General features: G+C 40.3%; 1 protein-coding gene across 7 annotated transcripts in view; it reads right to left on the bottom strand.

Annotated features, from left to right (window-relative positions):
* NUMA1 (nuclear mitotic apparatus protein 1) overlaps nucleotides 1–20,768 on the bottom strand; it is a 73,080-nt gene extending 52,312 nt beyond the window's left edge. For 4 of the 7 annotated variants that reach the window (XM_082626731.1, XM_082626739.1, XM_082626740.1 and 1 more), the window contains exon 1: nucleotides 20,558–20,721. The gene's annotated coding sequence lies outside the window, so the exon portion shown is untranslated. Of the gene's footprint in view, nucleotides 1–20,557 lie in introns of all 7 variants that reach the window. The other 3 variants (XM_082626730.1, XM_082626738.1, XM_082626735.1) reach the window with 2 other exon arrangements.
* Nucleotides 20,769–20,808: the final 40 nt, after the last annotated feature.

Here is a 20,808-nt window from a genome sequence, read left to right as displayed (position 1 = left end):
AGAGTAAAATGCAAAACTCCCCACTCACCAAACTTTAACCCACATTTGTCAATGGCCCTCCCCTCCTCAGAGGTACCACTGTTATAAGTTTGCTGTATAACCTTTCAGAGTTTTCCTAAGCATGCACACACACACACATATATGTATATATACATGTATGTATAGAGATACACATAGACGTGTATACATACATATACATATGTATACACGTATGTGTGTAGACAGACAAAGAGTGTGTTGTGTGTTTGGTCTATCTACCTGTTGTCATACTGTATACTTTGTCCTGCAACTTGACTTTTTTTTTGCGGTACACGGGCCTCTCACTGTTGTGGCCTCTCCCGTTGCGGAGCACAGGCTCCGGACGCACAGGCTCAGCGGCCATGGCTCACGGGCCCAGCCGCTCCACGGCATGTGGGATCTTCCCGGACCGGGGCACGAACCCGTGTCCCCTGCATCAGCAGGCAGCCTCTCAACCACTGCGCCACCAGGGAAGCCCCTGCAACTTGACTTTTTCACTTAAAATTTTTTGACCTGTTTCTTATTAGTATATAATGGATTCCTCATACTTTTAAGAGCTCATGAAAAATGCCACGGTAAGGTTGTGCCACTTTATTTTCTCATTTTGCTATGTTTGAATATTTAGGTTGTTCATAGTGTTTTGTCATGACAAAGAATGCTACATCGATAACACTGGTGAACCTCTTTTTACATACAAGCTAATATTTCTCTAGGATATGTACCAATAATTGGAATTGATGAAGTCTGTGCATGTTCAATGTTGACAGGTACTCCCAAATTAGCATCCAAAAAGGTATACCAATTTATAGTTCCACCAACAGAGCATAAAACTTCCCTTTTCGACACCCTTCCAACAATAGATGTTATTTTCTATTTTACCAATATAAAGGATAGAAAATAATATACTATTGTTTTAATTTACATTTTCCTGATTTCCAGAAAAGTTAAATATCCATATGTATAATTAGTCATTCTTATTTTTAATGGAAAGTATTACCATTTTGAATTTAAACAAGAGAACTCAGAGAGGCTAAGGTGACACAGCTAGTAAGTAGCAGACATCAAAGCTAAATTTTTGAACAACTTCTCATCAAAGCTAGGCCTTCTGACTATCTAAAGTATTTTCCACTACCCAGAGGTCAATAAACTATGGCCTGAGGGCAAGCTGCACCAATTCTGTAAATCAAGTTTTACTGGAATACAGCCATGCCCATTCATTTATGTATTGTCTATGGCTACTTCAGTTCACCAATGGCAAAGGTGAGTAGTTGCAACTACGTGGCCTGCAAAACGAAAAAGATTTATACCTGAGCCTAAACAAAACAATAACTCACATTTAACACCTAAAGAAAAGTTTCATAATGAGATTAACTGTTGTCCAATTGACTAGAGTGTGGCTATGTTAGACAGTGTGGCTCATTTTAAAATAAATTTATATGCAGTATAGGTCTGGTATATAATATTGAAGAAAAGAATCCAAAACACTCAAAAGAAGTCAAAAGACACTCCTCTACTTCTTGGTTGGGACACTACTCTAAAGAGTTTCCTACGTGCTATTCTTCATCTTCCTTGTCTCTTTAATTTCAACTAATGGGAAACAGATCTGGTTCCTACTGTCCTTCAGTGACTTGGACAAGCAATGTAGCTCCCACTCGCACACTACAATGATAATATGAAAGCAAAGGAAGCCCCACTATTTCTGCTGCTAAACACACCCCCACCACCACATTACAGGGGTCTCTCCTTCCCTTTTGCTTATAGAGAGAAGATTCTCCAGGAAGCAGCTAACATTTCCAGTATGTCTAGCCAACTGCTAAGAGCTAGGACCCTGATTTTTGTGGGAAAGGAAAGCCAATTCTCCCTCTCTAGATCCTACCCTTCTGAAGATCCTGGCCACAAAAGTAAGTAATTGCAACTGGAAACTTTAGGCCATTCAGTTCCTGTAGGGCAGATGGGGAAAGTGCCATCATCCCCATTTTAAACATGGGGAATTGAGGGGAATTGACCTTTCATTTTAGCAAATGCGACCTTCATACAGTGACACTCCCACCCACCCCACTTTCTCCTTCCATCCTCTCCCAAATGTTGATTTTATATAATAATGGCAAAGAAGCTATCATACTTTCCTGGAGAGATAACTTAATCTAGGGTTTTGATTGAGAAGTTAATGATTAAAGAAGGAACAGTGCATTTTCTCATGTAAGCAAGCAGGCATTCTTTAAGTGGTTCTCTGGAAAGAAATTTGGCAATACATATCAAGAACCTAAAAAATGTCCATATTATGCTAAGTGAAATAAATGTTATGCTAAGTGAAATAAACTAGACACAAAGGGACAAAAATTGTATGATCCCATTTATGAGGTACCTAGAATGGGCAAATTCATAGAGAGCAAAAGTAAAATAGAGGTTACCAGGGACTGGGGGAGGAAGGAATGGGGCTATTGTTCAGTGGGAACAGAGATTCTGCTTGGGATGATAAAATGTCCTGAAAATGAACAGCAATGATGACTGCACAACACTGTAAATATACCTAATGTCAGTGAATTGCACACTTAATTGTGAATTTAAATTGTGAATTTAACACTTTAAAATGGTTAAAATGGTAAATTTTGTTATGTATATTTTACCAAAAAATTTTAAAGTAAGACTGCTAAAAAAAACAAAGTTTGTGTTCTTTGATCAAATAATTCCATTCACAGCAATAAAAGTTTAGAAAATTATCTGAAATATAAACAAAGATATTATAATTATTTATCATTATGAAGAACTGGAGAAAAACTAAGTATCTAACAATAGCTCAAGTAAATTATGATATATCCATATGATGAAGCCTTATGCAGCCATTAAAAATATTCTAAATAATTTTAATGACATGGGGAAATGTTGAATTTTAAAAGCACGATATATAGTGTTAGTGTGGTATGACCGTTTATTTTTTAAACTACATATACAAGTGTGTATGTGATACATACACACACATATGCACAATTGTGAGTGTTAATATGCATGTTATATTTATAAGGAAATATATCAAATAATGTTTATTTGTGAGTTGTGGAATTATGGGTATTCTTACTTCCTCCCTTAAAAACCTTACTTTTCATGTTTTCTAAACTGTACCATGAAGTACAATCAGGAAAAAAAATTTTAATTTCACATCATTTGACCCAGTAATTCACTTGCAGAGATGTATCCTAAGAAAATAATGAAAAATACTGATCAAAACTTATGCATAATAATGTTCATGCAAAGATACACCAGAAATTACTAACAAATTATAAATTAATAAAAACTATTAATAAGTAATTGTTACCTCTGCAGAGTAGGATTAGGATAAAGGGTGACGTGCAAGGGACTTACTTATTATATATATTACTTGTATAATTTGTATCTAAGTATTAGAGTATTGTTTAAAATAGAAAAAACTGAAAGCACTATAAAAATCCTGTATGATAGACTATTATGCAGCCATTAGAAATATCGCGAATTCCCTGGTGGTCCAGTGATTAGGACTCTGAGCTTCCACTGCAGGGGGCCCAGGTTCGATCCCTAGTCAGGGAACTAAGATGCCACAAGACGAGAGGCACAACCAAAAAAAAAAAAAGGAATATTTGTAAAGAGCTTCAGCAACATTATCAACATATATGAATCTATATAATGAAAACAATGGGAAATGGGAAAAAAGCAGAAGACAAAATTGTAGGTAATATATGATCTGGACTATGCCACACAGAAATATGCATAGGTACAAAATATTGTTCAAAAAAATGTTTTTGGTTTCCACTGTATATTTAAAAGGATTAGCAGTAGTAAGCAACGCACTAAACAAGACTGTAGGATGTATATGCCTAAGAAAATCTCTATCTTTGGGGAGTGGCGAAAGCTCAGTCTAAAGGGACACTGCTGACTATTTCCTGCCTTCTTGTGTTTGGAGGTGCTTTAGAAAATATAACTATGGGATCAAGTACATAAACATTAGATGGCTGACAAACTTTATACTTTAAGAACCAAGACCACCACCTTCTCAACCCTGAAATCTAAGACCTTACACTTAAAAACACTCCAAAACACTCAAGAGCTAACTCCATGAAGAATAAAATCCAAATCCCTTAGCATGACACTTAAAAGTTCTTTAAGATCCAACCATCAAACATCTTTTCCAGCCTCATCTCCAGCTCATTCCTCTAAAATATCTTCTATCTCAGGAACACTTTTCCCAGACATGCCAGGCATTTTCCAGGCTCTGTGCCTTTACCCATGCCGTGACCTCCTCCGTAATGCCCTTTCTAAAAAATGAAAAAAGTAAAAAACATTTTTTAAAAAAGGGAATTCCCTGGTGGTCCAGTGGTTGGGACTCCGTGCTCTCACTGCCAACGGCCCGGGTTTGAGCCCTGGTGGGCGAACTAGAATCCCACAAGCCACGTGGCACGGTCAAAAAAAAAAAAAAAACCCAAAACGTCCTTTCTTCTGAACTTAAGGAATTCTAATTCACCCTTTACAACCTAGCTCAAATGCTTTCTCCCTTCCGAAGCTCTCCTTGTACCCCCAATTCAGAAATAATTGTTGTTTCCTCTATATGCTCCATATTGCTTGTTCCTCTACACACTTTACTTCATTCCTCCTTGGGTCAACGTTAGCTGCATATGTATTTTACTTGACTAATAAGCTCCTGAAGAGCAGAAACCATCTTATTCACCTATCCGCTCCGTTCCAACACAATGCTTGCACACCGCAGGTGCTAAATAATGCTGCCCAACTGAATGACAGCCAACTGGTCCTAATCTAGAGAAGTCTTTCAGTGAGGCAGCCAGCGAAGCCAAACTGTCAAAGAGGACAATCCCTCTACTTTAAAGCCACATACCTAGCAAGAGTGACCAGCAGAAAATGTCACGGGCCTGCCACTTTAAGGAGACCGGCAAGCTGTGTTTACACAATCCTAATTAAAACTAAAGGGCACTGAGGGAAAGAAGAGAAATAGGGAGATTAAGAGGTGTGGATTCTACAGATCACCTCTTCCTCTGTTTAGAGCCCAAATCTCCCAGCCTAGTACATAGCGAGCTTACCAAGCAGCCTATTCTCTCCTTGCTGTCACTGTAGGATCTAAGTATTGAAAAGCAACTGATTAGGTGTCTCCAGCAACTGGCTCTGCTCTTAGGCATTTAATTTCTATTGTGGTTACATGGGGCTTTTTCTCTAAATGAATCCCACACTGCTCCAATCATAAGGGGATCTCTTTAAAGAGAGGCTTGAAATTAACAACAGCAGGGAACAAAGTCTCTAACCCTTCTAAATCACAATATCCACACTGTCCATTTTGATGAAATTCACCCCCACCTCCTTCAAACAATAGGTCCTACCAGGGTATGACTACTTCTCTCAAGACCAGCATGTCCTGTGATTGTTCTTCAGGAGAAAGCTCCCAGTGCCTGCTTCTCATTAAATAGCTGCTTCACGTTTGATCACTCAGCTGTGACTGTGAGTAGAGAGTATAGTCACTATAATTTAAGGACTAAAAAGGAATTCCACTCCTACCCCCCTAGTCTAATAGTCAAGCAGCTTAGAACAAACAGATAGTTCCCTACCTCAAACCTCCTTTGGCCTACCTGTTTTCAGATCTAGAACTCTTAGTATCTAACTCTTTCAATGAAGAAAAATGAAGAAAACATGGCCGTGAGAAAGAGAATCACAAAGTGACTTAGTGACAGAACCTTTTGATTAGGATGCTTAGCACCTTATTTTCTTGACTAGTTATCAACAAGACACCTTTTCCAGGAACAGAGTCCAGGATACTACAGAGAGCCTAACTGAAATGCGTTCAAGAGAGCCCCTCTGCTTTGACACCCACCCATCCCCTCCCTTCCTCAAACTCAAACTGCTGAGGAAAACAAATAAATAAACAACAACAGACAACAAAGTAAGCTGATACATCATTTCTCCTACAAAAGACTGGAGCTACCAAATCGCCTGCTTCAGCCACGCCACCTGGGAATCATCCTGATGGACTATGGTGTGCTGGTGAGCAGTGGCTGCTGCAGCCTGAGGAACTTGTGGTTGTTGAGTCTTCTGGAGCCGGGATGGCAGTGGCTCCTCAGCTACAATGTCCCATAGCAACATGTTCCAACCCTTTTTGACCCTCAGCACATTTGTGATTTGGGAGGACTACCACGAGAAAGGCTAATTTTCTCCGCCCAATACCTTGTCACTTTGACCTAGAAGCAGGCATACGCACAGGGAGTATAAAGGAAGTGACACCCTTTTAAACAAACATTTCCAGTCTTGTTGAATCAAGTGAAAACTGTAATCAAAATAGTCTCCTAAGATTTACAAAACACTCCTTTGGGAACTGCCTTTAAAGTCTACTCCAGGCGAGACACACACAAAAATTCAATCTTATTATTTTACAGTCACACCTCATTCTTCACCAAAAAAGATACTGCCTTGCTTGTCTTTGGCTCACAATATCTTCTAGCTGTTTCCAAAAACTGAATCTACCAAGCAAGAGTGAAGATTTGCTGCCTCTGAGAATATTCAAAAGATTGGCTTAGAGGCCAAAAATGTTTTGAGCACTGGCAACATCACCCGAATAAACGTAAAGCTGAGAACACAATTACTTTGAGGGGGACAAACTTACAAATACTCTAATTGTCCCAAAATTACAATGAAGGGGACAAGGTATGGGCAATATATGGTCACGTGTGTTATAGATAAACTATTATACTAATTTACAGTCACACATTACATAATCATAAATTTTGGCTCTGGAAGAAATCTTCTAGATCATATAATCTAAACTGCTCATTTTTACATATAAGAAAACTATAGTCCACTGGGGTTAGGCAGTTTGCCCCTGGTCACACAGCTGGTTAGCAGTAATCAGGACTAGAAACCTAGTCACGCTGACTCCCAGCATAAGTGCACCTCCCCCTTCCTGTTCCTCGCTGCTGTCTTTCAAAGGGGAGATAACTCAGGACACTAAAGCACAGCAAGAATGGTTTTGAAACCCAGTTGCTGAGAAATGATAGCTTAAAACCAGGATTTCTCTGCAGTGGCTCCTATGAGTATGAGCCATCGTTTAGTGCCTGGTTCACAAGAGTTCTGGGTAATAATCTACCTCACAACAGGGGTCAGTGAAATCCCCTAGACTCTCCTCCCACAGCTAGAAGAATATGTTTATTAAACATCTCTGCCCATCTCCTGCAGTAACTTGTTTACTTCAAGTAATTGAAAGAAGGTTACTTAGAAGAACCTGGATCAAGGAAAAAGAAAGCAGTAGAGATCCTGTTCAGGAAAAAGCTGACCTATGAAAAAGGAGAGAGAGGGCAGGAACCATCTTGACTTACCTGCTGGTGAACAGCTTTCTCAGGTTCGGACAAAGTGATTCCTTGCAATCTGGCTTATAATTAGCCTCTACCCAAGGAAGGGGCAAAGGGACAGGAATGCTGTTCGTTCTCCCATCCCGCCGACTGTTGGTCAGCTCAGCCTCACATCATCCTGGGCAGCCCCAGCGTTCTGTAGATCAGACAGCCACCGGAAGGGAAGCCACGCAGCCTAGTTCAATGTGGGTGGGTCAGTGGCAGAGCAGGAAGAGTCACTGGGGCAGAAAGTCTGGCCCCCTGTGGCAAGACAGCCAAACCACACCCCAACGTGGTCAGCACTGGGAAGGCTCTGCCATACTAGGGCTCCAGTCTCTAAAGCAGGAAAGGTCCTTCCTCAGGAGGCTCCATACCACTCACATTTCCAAGTGTGTCCCTCCTGCTCAAAAACCTTCCATGGTTTTCTCCCTAAAGCACCATATCTAAATCCCTTGTCTTAACTTTCCAAGCCCTCCATTATATAGCCTCAAGTCATTTATTCAACCTTATTTCCCACTGTTCCACAGTGTACACTCTGAACTAATCAAGCCAGTCTTCCCATTTCTCTCTGCATGAGCCAAGCCCTTTCTCATTTCCATGCCTTCAGTTATCCAGCAGTGGTAAATTCAAGCCCCTTCAGGGGTTAGGCAGGTAATAGAAATGAATGTTCCAGTGTGGTGCATGGAAAAACTAGGAAGTGTTGCCCCCACCTAAAGGCATTCAAATGTTTTAATTCAAGTATTTATGCAATATTTCACTCTGAGCATCACAATAACATTTTAAAGAGTTACCAATACTCTTTCTAGCTTGCACATAAGGAAACTTCCCTAAGGTTAGGCAGCTGTCAAAATGCTGAGCACAGTCTCTAGGCCTGTCTGAAACCAAAGCAAGAGCTCTAAACTATTAGGCTTCCCAGTAGTACAAACACCATGAAAGATACAGAGCTCTAAACTCTGAAGAGGGAATTCACTTTTCATGATATATAACCTTAGTAGTGGGATGAGGAGTCCAAATAGCAGCTTGTCTAACCATACTCTAACTGCCTCAAATTCTGTCCATCTTCCAAATCCCACCTTCCTACTAAAGTCTCTCCTAGTACCTCCAGGTCCTACTGAATTCCCTTTTCTCTCAATTCTGATGGGGCTTACAGATTAGACAACATAACTGAGTGCTAAATTATGTACTGTCATGCAAAATTGAATACTGTTTCCATGTGTTTTCTAGCTTCACTATCAAACTACTGTATTAACCTATCTAGTTCTACCAAAAATGTTTAACCTGTATCTGGTCAAGAGGAAATAGTCATACAAATCCAAATTAAGAGACATTCTGCAAAAAACTAACTTGAACTCTAAAGAATGTCAATGCTATGACAGACGAAAAGTCATTCAAGATTAAGGGATTTAAAAACTGTTCAAAGTTAAAGCAGAATAAAGGCGTCACAAAGTCGTGACAACTAACGCATGCATGATCCTTCAGTGGATCCTGAACTGACAAAAAGTCTATGAAAGACATCACTGGAAAAATTAGAGCAATCTGAACAAGTATTGTATACCGGATGTATTGAATTTCTGAGTGTAATTTTATTGTGGTTATGATAGGAAGATACTCTTATTTTTTTAGGAAATACTTGTGGAAATATTTAGGGATGAAGTAACATGATGTTTACATCTAACAGTCAAAAGTTTCAGAAAATGAAGGATAGAGACCAAAAATAGCAAACTGTTAACAATTAGTGAATCTAGGTGAAGAATATACAAGCATTTGTTACATTATTCTTGTAAAGTATCTGTAGGTTTGAACAGCTGGGGAGTAGGGAAATCCTGTATTATAAATACACTTGCTAAATATTCAGCTCTGTGAGAGGTATAATAGGCACTCATTATGATTTGCTCACTGCCTAAGGAAACTGGGCTTTGGGGGTCAGCAACCACACAGAGTCCACTTTGCAGTAGTTCACGAGGGGTACAGTGGCAAACTCTAAGGGAACAAGAGGTTTCTCTCAAACTCACATCGTCACGCCACAGGAAAGACAGAAAAGTAGGCAGTCAAAGCTATTGTTACCTCATCCCTCACTGAGACCATCCAGAAGTCAGGCACTTGACAAATGCTCCCTTACAGGGCAGAATGCAGTTGCTACCCACACACAGGACCAAGACCTCAGGTCACACTGTATTCACCTTGCCACAGGGTACCAAAAACTTGACAGCCTGCAAAGCAAGTGTCTCTGGCCAGTCACAGGAAGGCACCCAGGTGGTCAAATAAATAAGCCCGAAATACATACACAGTCTTCACTCCTCACCAGACAAACCAGTCCTGAGCTGCAATAAGGCAGAAGAAATATGCAAGGCTGAATCACTGGCATTTCCTGCACTGCTTCAAAGAAACTGGCCCTTAAAGAGGACAGAAAGGACAGCTGACACAGCTGCCAAGAGAGGCCTCAACCCAGAAGCATGCTGTGCAATATGCCCTCTCTCCCTTCTACAGCCACCAGATCATTTTACTTCTGCCAAGTGGTCCCTTATTAGGGTGACTGACTGCCCAAAGGCCAATCCTTAGCCTTGACTCTCTCCTCCCCTCATTGACAGCCAAGATTCTGCCCTTTCCAGACAGCTCCCCGCCCCCAATTTAGCAGAAAGAATAGTCAAAACTATTCCCCCCAAACCTCCATCAACTGAAGTAAGATTTCCAGAGGTGTAACATTCAGCTTTCTTCTCAAACCTACCATGTTTAGCATTTTTACCAAAGACAGAATGAAAACATGTAAGGTCTGCTTGTTAAACTTTGGAATTATATAAACTGTGAAGAAAAGAAAATACAATGATTTTAGATTTGATCCGGCAAAAAGATCTTAACAGGTTCCATGATACCAAAAAGAGCCAATATATAATTTAATAGGACTACACATAAAGCCCTGCATTTAGAATAAAAGAAATCAACCAAACTCACATGGGATGGTAAAGACCTGGTACAACAGTTCATATTAAAAAGGTTGCCTTTGGAGGGAAAAAAAGGCTGCCTATGGTGGGAAGTGGAGGACAGGCTGTTACTCCATACACTCCCCTGTGAATCATTAATCTGACAGACCTACCCAAAACATCACTGTGGCTCAGGTCATGTTAGTAGAAGACGAATCTGTGCCCCACCTCTGAAAAGCAAAGTCAGAGCACGTACGAGAAAGAATGACAACCACCGTGGTGAAGGGTCTGAAAGTCACGTCATGGCAAATGTGAGGAGAGAACTACAGATGTTATGCCAGGGAAAACATGAAAACATTTTTCAAACATATGCATGCTTGTCATGTAGACAAGGAGAAAGACTTACATGTCCCCTTGCAAGAAGCCAAAAACAGAACTAGTGAGTAGAAGTTACAGCAGGATAGATTTTGGTTTGATGAAGGGAAGAACTTTCAGCACAATAAAGAAGAATGTGCATTATGGAACCCAGAATGCTTGGATTAGAACACCAACTCTACCACTTACAAACTGTATGGTTTTGGGTAGATTAATTTATAGTAGTAATAACAGTACTTAACTCATAGAACTTTGGGAAGCAGTTCATGTAAAGTGCTTAGAACAGTGCCTGGCTCACGGTATATGCTGAAAAAAAAGAAAGTCATCTATCGCTATTACTAACTGTTGATATAATGGACCAGATGACCCGAAAATCTTCCTACTAAATATGCCTGGAAATGCTTAGAAAAATATAATAAAAATCCTTTTAGACTTGCTAGTTAAGTTATTTTCTCTCAGCTCCACACCTACCCTGTTATGCTCTGCTCTGTGATGCTGGGGCTCGGACTCCACCAATACTATCTCACCTTTGTCAGCGGGCTCCCAGTTAGGTTCTGTCTACAGGGGGTGCTAAAGGGAAAATGGAAGGCAGGAAGAGGCTGCAAGGGACTTCCTTCTTCCTGTGGCTCGCTGTTTCTTGACAACAGCAGTTCATTCTTCCCTGCTTCTTTCTAAACTCCCTCTCAGAGGCACCGGCACCAGCAGGGCAGGGCTCAACCAAACCTGGCTCCTCCAGGCCCCTCCTGTGAGCTCCTGAGAAACCAGCAACACCCTCTCCTCAGAGAATCAGGGTGCATGCAGTTCCATCGGATCCCTCCAGAATTCTAGGTTCTGACAACCCCTACCTTCTTCCCTTTGTTTTCCAGTCTTGGATGAGGCAGCTGCTTAATGCAGTTATTATATCAAAGTTACTTTAAGACTCCCTTTTTGCTCTTTCAGCCCTCCAACAAGGGTTTAAACTAAGCACCTTTACTGAATTCACTCTATTAAAATATCTGTGTGTGGTTTCTATTTTCCTTGTAGGATCCTAACTTACACTAGATAAACTGAACTCACAAGAAAGTAGGAGAAATCCCAGGAAACAGAAACAAAGCAGCTGAAAATTGGATTAGTGAGGCATAGCTGTCCCAGCAATGTAAGGAATTCGTAACCTCCTCATAGTCTAGGAGATCTTGAGCCCGTAAAAAACAACTGAGATCTCTGTATAAAGGCTGGGATCCTCAGTAAAAAAGACAGACTAGGAAAAAAAAAAAAAAATCTGTCCACAGGGAAATAAAGGAGGTTGCCTTGCTCACCTAGTAAAGTGGGAGGAAAAAAACTTTCTAGGAATTAATAACCATAGGTACACACAAGAGGTGGATTTGGAGTTAAAAATTTATACTAAGTCTGTGGCCTGGAAATCTACAAGTACAGAAAAATTACAGACATTTTACTCCCAGGTTGGGAACAGCCTTTAGTTCCCAGCAGGAGCAAATACAAAGTTGCTGCAGGAGATACACAAATGGCCAAAAGATGTTCAACATCATCAGGAAAATGTAAATTAAAACCACAATAACACTACACCTCCATGAGAACGGCTAAAATTAAAAAGACTGACAATACCAAGTGTTGGTAAGAATATAAAGAAACTAGAGCTCTCAGATACTGCAATGGGAACATAAAACAGTACAACCACTTTGGAAAACTGGTAATTTCTTAAAAATTTAAAGATAACTTGCCATATGACCCAGCCATTTCACTCCAAAGAGTCAAGAAAATACATGTCCACTCAAAGATTTGTACATGAATGCTCACAACAATTTTATCACAATAACCAAAAACTGGAAACAACCCAAATGTCCATCAACAGTAAATGATAAACAAAACTGTATGATATAGTCATATAAGAGAATACTACTTAGGAACAGAAAGTAACAAATTACTGATATATGTACTAAATAGATAAATTTCAAATGCATTACACTGCCTGAAAGAAAGCAGACACAAAGGTACACTCTGTGTAATTTGACTTAGATAAAATTCTAGAAAATACAAATTAATCTATAGTGGCTCCTGGGGCCAAGGTAAAGGGAAAGATGAACTGTAAAGAGGCATAAGGAAACTTTTGGGAGTGATGGGAATGCTCTGTATCTTGATTGGGGCAGCTTTTTATAAATGCATAAATCTATAAAAACACTTTTTACTTTAAATAAAGTGTATTATACATGCATAAATTATAATTAAGCAAAGCTGATAAAAATTAAAAAGCTGTTCTTGAGAGAACTGACCTCAACTCAAGCTACATAAGGCTATCATAGATGATACTCCTTTGAATATGAGCTCACAATCCAAAATTATAAAATACTTGAGGAAACAATCCATCATGACAAAGAGTCATTAAAACAAACGGCAGGATTATACTTGAAAGGCTTCAGAAAATTGAACAAACACATTAAGTTAAATTTATTTAAAATTAATATAGATGAATTGAAAACACAAGACAAAAACAAGATACCATGAAAAACAAAGAGGCAGATTTGAAAATGAACCAAAGAGTACTTGAGGAAATGAAAAACTTAGCTAATGAAAATAAGAATTCAAAAAGTAAATTAGGGGCTTCCCTGGTGGCACAGTGGTTAAGAATCTGCCTGCCAATGCAGGGGACATGGGTTTGATCCCTGGTCCGGGAAGATCCCACATGCCACGGAGCAACTAAGCCCACGTGCCACAACTACTGAGCCTGCACTCTAGAGCCCACAAGCCACAACTACCGAAGCCTGTGTGCCTAGAGCCCATGCTCCAAAATAAGAGAAGCCACTGCAACGAGAAGCCTGCGCAACTCAACAAAGAGTAGCCCCCACTTGCCGCAACTAGAGAAAGCCCACGTGCAGCAACACAGCCAAAAATAAATAAATAAATATTTAAATTTATATATTAAAAAAATAAATTAGTTCTAGCTTAAGAGTAATTAGTATGCTAAGAGATAGATTTAAGGAAATTACCTAGAGGTAACACAGAAAGATAGAGACAGAAATCATGAAGAAAAGAATAAGAGATGTGGAGGACAGAATTAACAATAGAAGGTTCAAGGTAAGTTAAATATGAGATCAGAGAGAGGCACTATTTAAAGAGGTATATGCCAATAAAATGGACAACCTAAGAGAAATGGACAAGTTCTTAGAAATGTACAAACTCCCAGGACTGAATAAGGAAGAAATAGAAAATATAAATAGACCAATTCCCAGTAATAAAATTGAATCAGCAATTTTAAAAAACTGCCAATAAAACTGAAGGACCAGACGACTTCACAGGTGAATTCTACCAAACATTTAAAAAAGAGTTAACACCTATTCTTCTCAAACTTTTCCAAAATAATTACAGAGAAAGGAATGCTTCCAAACATTTTCAAGGCCAGCATCACCACAACACCAAAACCAGACAAAGATATCACAAAGAAAGAAAATTACAGGCCAATATCACTTTATAGCTGTGAAAATCCTCAACAAAATATTAGCAAACCAAATTCAACAACACATTAAAAGGATTGTGCACGATGATCAAGTGGTATTTATCCCAGGGATGCAAAGATGGTTCAATATCCACAAATCAACCAGTGTGATACACCACATTAACAAACTGAAGAATAAAAATCATCTAAATGAATGCAGAAAACACTTCTGACAAAATTCAACATCCATTTATGATTTTAAAAAAACTATCATCAAAGTGGGTCTAGATGGGACTTCCCTGGTGGCGCAGTGGTTAAGAATCCGTCTGCCAATGAAGGGGACATAGGTTCAATCCCTGGTCCAGGAATATCCCACGTGCCACGGAGCAACTAAGCCCGTGTGCCACAACTACCGAGCCTGTGCTCTAGAGCCCGTGAGCCACAACTACTGAGCCTGCATGCCACAACTACTGAAGCTCACGCACCTAGAGCCCAAGAGAAGCAACAAGAGAAGCCACCGAAATGAGAAGCCTGTGCAACGCAACGAAGAGTAGCCCCTGCTCACCACAACTAGAAAATGCATGCATAGCAACAAAGATCCAATGCAGCCAAAAATAAATAAACGTTTTTTAAATGACAAAAAAAAAAGGTGGGTCTAGAGGGAACATCTCAACAAAATAAAGACCATGTATGACAAGCCCACAGCTAACATCATACTCAACAGTAAAAAGCTGAAGGCATTTCCTCTAAGATCAGGAACAAGACAGGATGCCCACTCTCACCACTTTTAGTCAACCTAGTATTGGAAGTCCTAGCCACAGCAATCAGGCAAGAAAAAGAAATAAAAAGAATCCAAATTGGGAAGGAAGAAGTAAAACTGTCACTGTTTGCAGATGACATGATACTACAGAAAATTCTAAAGGGATCACCAAAAAAAAATTAGAACTCATCAATGAATTCAGTAAAGTTGCAGAATACAAAATTAATATACAGAAATCTGTTGTGTTTCTATACACTAACAAAGAATTATCAGAAAGAGAAATTAAGAAAGCAATTTTATTTACAATTGTATCAAAAGGAATAAAATATCTAGTAATAAATCTAACTGAGGTAAAAGGCCTGTACTAAGAAAAAGACAAGACACTGATGAAAGAACTTAAAGATGATACTAACAAATGGAAAGATACACCATGCTAATGGATTGGAAGAATTAATACAGTTAAGTCCCCTACATACGAACAAGTTCCCTTCCAAGAGTGTAAGTCCAATTTGTTCTTAAGTCCAACAAAGTTAGCCTAGATGGCCAACTAACACAATCGGCTACATAGTACTGTACTATAATAGGTTTATAATACTTTTCACACAAATAATACATAAAAAACAAACACAAAAATAAAATTTTAATCTTACAGTACAGTACCTTGAAATGTACAGTAGTACCAGCTACATCACTGCTGCTTTTATGCTTGCTTCTGGACATCTTGGGCTTGAAATAAAGATACAGAGTACTGTACAGAAAAGTACACAAAAGTAGAACCACTTGTAGAGGATGCATGCATGTGACAATGTATGCCAGACACGTGAACTACCTTATGTGATTGGACATTTGAATACATGTTCGCATCTTTGAAAGTTCGCAACTTGAAGGTTCGTATGTAGAGGACGTACTGTATTGTTAAAATGACCGTTCTAGCCTAAGGCATTCTACAAATTCGGTGCAATCCCTATCAAAATACCAAGGGAATTTTTCACAGAACTAGGACAAATAATTCTAAAGTTTGTATGGAAACACAAAAGACCCTGAATAGCCAAAACAACCCTGAAGAACAAAACTGAAGGTATCATGCTCCCTGATTTCAAACTATACTACAATACTATAGTAACCAAAACAGTACACCAAAACAGACACACAGGGGCTTCCCTGGTGGCGCAGTGGGTAAGAATCCGTCTGCTAATGCAGTGGACATGGGTTCGAGCCCTGGTCCAGGAAGATCCCACATGCCGCGGAGCAACTAAGCCCGTGTGCCACAACTACTGAGCCTGTGCTCTAGAGCCCATGTGCCACAACTACTGAGCCCACACACCACAACTACTGAAGCCCACGTGCCTAGAGCCCATGCTCCGAAACAAAGAGAAGCCTCCGCAATGAGAAGCCATGTACCGCAACAAAGACCCAATGCAGACAAAAATTAATTAATTAAATAAATTAATTTTTAAAAAAAGACACACAGATCAACGGAACAGAATAGAGAATGCAGAAATGAACACACACTTACATGATCAATCAATCTACAACAAAGGAGATGAGACTATACAATGAGTAAAAGTCTCTTCAATAAATAGTATTGGGGGCCTTCCCTGGTGGCGCAGTGGTTGAGAGTCCGCCTGCCGATGCAGGGGACATGGGTTCGTGCCCCGGTCCGGGAAGATCCCACATGCTGCGCAGCGGCTGGGTCCGTGAGCCATGGCCACTGAGCCTGTGCGTCCGGAGCCTGTGCTCCGCAACGGGAGAGGCCACAACAGTGAGAGGCCCACGTACCACAAAATAAATAAATAAATAAATAAATAAATAAATAGTATTGGGAAAACTGTACAGTTAAATGCAAAAGATTCAAACTGGACTACTTTCTCCTTTCTCACACCATATACAAAAACAAATTCCAAATGAATGAAGACTTAAATGTAAGACCTGAAACCATAAACCTCCTAGAAGAAAACTCAAGCAGTGTGCTCTTTGACAGCAGTCTTAGCAGTATTTTTTTGGATATGTCTCTTCAGGCAAGGGAAACAAATGGGACTACATCAAACTAAAGAGCTTTTGTATAGCAATGGAAACTAGCAACAAAAAAGTGAAAAGAAGACCAGAACATGGTATGGGAGAAGATAGTCACAAACAATATATCTGACAAAGGGTTAATATCCAAAATATACAAAGAACTCATATAACTCAACATTAAAAAAAAAAGCAAATTAAAAAATGGGCAGAGGATCTTAACTTTTTTTTCAAAGAAGACAAACAGATGGCCAACGGGCACATGAAAAGATGCTCAACATCACTAATCATCAGGGAAATGCAAATTAAAACCACTAAAAGATATCACCTCATACCTGTTAGAATGGCTATTATCAAAAAGACAACAAACAACAAGTCCTGGGGAGGAGGTGGAGAAAAGGGAACCCTCAGGCACTGTTGGCAGAATGTAAATTGGTGCAGCCACTAAGGAAAATAGTATGGAAGTTCCTCAAAAAATTAAAACAGAACTACTATATGACCCAGCAATTCCACTCCTGGGTGTTTATCCAAAGAAAACAAAAATGGGGTGAAAAGATATATACACCCCTATGTTCATTGCAGCATTATTTATAATAGCCAAGATATGAAAGCAACCTAAATGCCCATGGATAGATGAATGGATAAAGAAGATGTGGTACATATATCTAATGGAATATTACTCAGCTGTAAAAAAGAATGAACTCTTACCATTTGCGACAACACGGATGGACCTAGAGGGTACTAGGTAAGTGAAATAAGTCAGACAGAGAGAGACAAATACTGTACAATTTCAATTATATGTGAAATCTAAAAAACAGAACAAAACAGAAAGAGTCACAGAAAACAAACACGTGGTTGCTAGGGAAGCAGACTGGGGGGATGAAAAATAGGTGAGGGAGATTAAGAAGTACAAACTTCCAGTTACAAAATAAGTGAGTCACAGGTATTAACTGCACAGTGTGAGGAATATAGTCAGTAATGTAATATTTTTGTATAGAGACAGATGGAAAAACTTTTTTGGTTTTTTTTTTATTTATTTTATTTATTTTTGGCTGCGTTGGGTCTTTGTTGCTGCGCGCGGGCTTTCTCTAGTTGCAGCAAGTGGGGGCTCCTCATAGCGGTGGCTTCTCTTGTTGCGGAGCACGAGGTTCTAGGCGCGCGGGCTTCAGTAGTTGTGGCTCACGGGCCCTAGAGGGCAGGCTCAGTAGCCGTGGCGCATGGGCTTAGGTGCTCTGCGGCATGTAGGATCTTCCTGGACCAGGGCTTGAACCCGCGTCCCCTGCACTGGCAGACGGATTCTTAACCACTGCGCCACCAGGGAAGCCCGGAAAAACATTTTTTTTTTTAATAAAGAAGGGAATTTTTACAAAATTGAAAGGTATGAAATCTCAGATTGAGGCATCACTATAAGCCCCCAGTAGGATAAAATTAAATCCACACCATGTAATGAAACTGTAGAACACAAATGAGGAGAAAAAAGGATCTTAAAAACAACCAGAGAAAAAGGCAGGTTACATACAATGAAATAATAGTTCAATTGTGAGCACAGTTCTCAAGAGTAACAACAAAAAGCCAGAATTTCTGTAAAATGCCATTTTCAAAGCACTGGGAAAAAAATAATTGGAAGCCTAGTACGCAGCTAAACTATCAATCAAGACTGACAAGGAAATAACGATATTTTCCAACAGAGTATTTACCACTAACAGACCCTTACTAAGAAAACATCTGAAGGGGGAATTCCCCAGTGGTCCAGTGGTTAGGACTCTGCACTGCCACTGCAGGGAACACAGGTTCGATCCCTGGTCAGGGAACTAAGATCCCCTACGCCACTGGCATGGCCAAAAAAAACCCCAAAAACAAAAAACTGAAGGATGTATTCATCTATTTGACACAAAAAGAAGGGATAAAATGCAAGAAAGAATAATGAAAAAACAAACAGTAAATGTATATGGGTAAAATGAAATAATCAGTGACAGCACAAAACAATTATTATTTATTAGAATTGTTCTAACATTAAGATGACTACCTTTGGGCGTGGTCTCATTCTTGGAAATGCTCATTTTGAGCCTGGACAATACGTTTCGATATGTTTAATGTAAACTGGGTAAGAGGCTGAAATAAATGACCCCCGACGTACCTACTGACCATAGGGTTTTATCAATTAGACACAGCTGTCAAAACATTCCCTGATCAGCTCTGTTTATCCATCTGTGGCAGGGCTTTCCCCTATCCTAACAGTTCTAGAACTCAAATTTTAGTTCAAGGCATTCTTCCCACTCCCATATTCCATAAATTAAAAAATGAACATTCTAAATAGAAATGTTCCTTATATGAGCTTTTGGTTAAGATCTTCTAGTTTGGGGGAGTACAGTTTTGGGCTTTGGATTAGAATTCAGGCTTTACAATTAGTCATCATTTGCTTGAACTTGGGCCAAGAAGAGAATACTTTGGCAGCTTTTACTAAGAAGTATGTTCCTCTTCCTCTGAAGGAGAAAATACCACACAGGAACAGAGAGGGAGGGAACACATACATTCATTCCTGCTGGCTGAAAGATGCCTTACTTGATGTGAACATTCCCTCAAGGTTCCCATATATTCATAGCAGTAAAGATCTCCACAATGTAGAGCTCCAATTCCCTTCCCATCAAAGGTTTCTGCTCACCACACTTGACTATCCAGAACTTTAGAAACACATGACCAGGCAACATGACCAGGCAACAGACCGCAGAGAAAGGTAAGCATGCGTTAAAGTAAGTATTATCACATTTTTCGAAGGCAGTGCCCTTCCAGGCAAGAGGACATAGTAAGAGGTTCAAAAGCCACTAAATACAGATGGAAAAGCCAGGCTCCTATCCCTTTTCAGCCCAAGTAAGCTCATTCATTTCAAAGCATACGTTAATGACCATGATCCATTTCACACCCTGCATAGGCATGAGGATGAAGGTACAAAACACACCGTCTCTATCTAGTAGGGGAGACAAACAAATACCAGATGAAAAGCGCTATCTCAGGGGTAAGCAAAAGAGGGCGCCCAGAAGAGGCAGCATCAACCCAGCTGGGCTCTCTTCCAACAAAAACCTTCACACAGTCACATCACTTATAGTCAAAAATATTTACTCTCCAAGATGCTTCCAAGAAACAGCTTACCTGATTTCACCCTCATAACAACCCCAGGAAAGTAGGTAAGGCAGGTAAATTCGTTGTTTACATCATAAGTGAAAAGTGAGACTCAAAATAAATTGACTCGTTAGTCCAAGACAACCCGCACCGCCAACACAGCCCCTCCCCCCCCACTTAAGCCTAACTCCACAAAAACCCCGGTATAGCCAACCACGCACTATCTATGCAACCTTGGCCAAGCTGAACATAAACCTCAGATGGCCCACCTGTAGTAAAGTGTAATAATGCTGTTAGGAATATTAAAAAGACGATCCATATAAAGAGTGTGGCACAGTGTCTCAAACGTCGTTGGGGCTCAGAAAATGTTTATTACTACTACCACTATTGTTAACAATAATAGGCGAAGCCTTCCCACTACACGAACCCTCGGCGACGAGCCTTTCAGGAACCCGCATTACCGGCACTCGCGTCGCCCTCAGACACGATTCCATGGGCACGCCCTCAAACAGACCCTCCCCCCTAAGCACGCCCGGCACCTCCCCCTCGGACAAGGCCCTCTCCTCACAAACCTTACCCTAGATAGACTCTCCCCAGTCAGCCTCGGTTACGAAGGAGCCCTTCCGCTCACACCCGCCTCACCAGCATCCCCTTTGGGCCCGGGCATCCCTGCGGGCGCCCAAACCACACGCCAGCAGCGGGACCGTGCCGGTTACCTGGCCCCGCTCTCCCGTTCCTACTCCGGCTTTCCCCGGATCGCGTTGGTCGCGGGCTCGCGCCACCGCCGTAAGCACACAATTAGTTCAAACTATGGCCCCGCCCCCTCGC

This window comes from Mesoplodon mirus (genome assembly GCF_964341445.2).
Source record: "Mesoplodon mirus genome assembly, chromosome: 7".
In the NCBI taxonomy this organism is placed as follows: Eukaryota; Metazoa; Chordata; class Mammalia; order Artiodactyla; family Ziphiidae; genus Mesoplodon; species Mesoplodon mirus.
Note: the sequence above shows the minus strand (reverse complement) of the source record. Positions and strands in the feature narration are given on the sequence as shown.